The sequence below is a fragment of the Mandrillus leucophaeus genome, unplaced genomic scaffold (assembly GCF_000951045.1).
Source record: "Mandrillus leucophaeus isolate KB7577 unplaced genomic scaffold, Mleu.le_1.0 Scaffold54, whole genome shotgun sequence".
Classification (NCBI taxonomy): domain Eukaryota; kingdom Metazoa; phylum Chordata; class Mammalia; order Primates; family Cercopithecidae; genus Mandrillus; species Mandrillus leucophaeus.
The window spans coordinates 658,822-660,100 of NW_012105808.1; the positions used below are offsets into that span (position 1 = coordinate 658,822).

The 1,279-nt window shown below is 52.0% G+C and overlaps 1 protein-coding gene across 1 annotated transcript in view; it reads right to left on the reverse strand.

The window, feature by feature from the left end:
* The window catches only part of PCSK4 (proprotein convertase subtilisin/kexin type 4), a gene marked incomplete at its 5' end in the record, with an annotated part of 18,605 nt that overhangs the window by 13,327 nt on the left and 3,999 nt on the right, over positions 1-1,279 (reverse strand). The gene's annotated exons all lie outside the window — the stretch shown is intronic.

Genomic DNA, 1,279 nt, shown 5'->3' on the forward strand with positions numbered 1-1,279 from the left:
CTCCTCTGGGACTACAGACACCCGCCGCCATGCCTGGCTAATTTTTTGTATTTTTAGTAGAGATGGGGTTTCACCGTGTTAGTCAGGATGGTCTCGATCTCCTGACCTCGTGATCTGCCCGTCTCGGCCTTCCAAAGTGCTGGGATTACAGGCTTGAGCCACCGCGGTATTTACTTTCTTAAGACAAGGTCTTGCTCTGCTGTCCAGGTGGAGTGCAGTGGTGTGATCATAGCTCACTGCAGCCTTGACCTCCTGGGCTCGAGCAATCCTCCCACCACAGCCTCCCGAGTAGCTAGGACCACAGATGTGTGCTATCAATCCCAGCCTAACTTTTTAATTTTTTTGTAGAGATGGGGTCTCACTATGGTGCCCAGGCTGGTCTGAAACCCCTGGGCTCGCTGATCACGGTGGTTCACGTCTGTAATCCCAGCACTTTGGGAGGCTGAGGTGGGCGGATCACTTGGGGTCAGGAGTTTGAGACCAGACTGGCCAACATGGTGAAACCCCTTCTCTACTAATAACACAAAAAGAAACCAGCCGGGCATGGTGGCACATGTCTGTGGTCCCAGCTACTCAAGAGGCTGAGGCATGAGAATTGCTTGAACCCGGGAGGTAGAGGTTGCAGTGAGCTGAGATCACGCCCCTGCACTCCAGCCTGGGCAACAGAGTGAGACTCCATCTCAAAAACAAATAAACGAAAAGAAACCCTGGGCTAAAGTGATTCTCCCATTTTGGCCTCCCAAAGTGAGCTGTTGCACCCGTCTGGATTTGTTTTTGTCTTGTTTTGTTTTTTGTTGAGACAGGGTCTCGCTCTGTGGCCTAAAATAGAGTGCAGTGGTGCAGTCTCGGCTCCCTGCAACCTCTGTCTCCTGGGTTCAAGCAGTTCTCCTGCCTCAGCCTTCTGAGTAGCTGCGATTACAGGCGCGTGCCACCATGCGTGGATAATTTTTTTTTTTTTTTTGTATTTTTAGTAGAGATAAGGTTTTGCCATGCTGGCTAGGCTGGTCCTGAACTCCTGACCTCAGGTGATCCACCCACCTTGGCCTGCCAAAGTGATGGGATTACAGGCGCGAGCCACTGTGCTCAGCCTGGATTTGGGTTATTTATTTATCTATTTATGAGACGGAAACTCGATCTGTCGCCCAGGCTGGAGTGCAGTGGCCCGATCTCGGCTCACTGCAAGCTCCACCTCCCGGGTTCATGCCATTCTCCTGCCTCAGCCTCCCGAGTAGCTGGGACTACAGGTGCCCGCCACCATGCCTGGCTAATTTTTTGTATT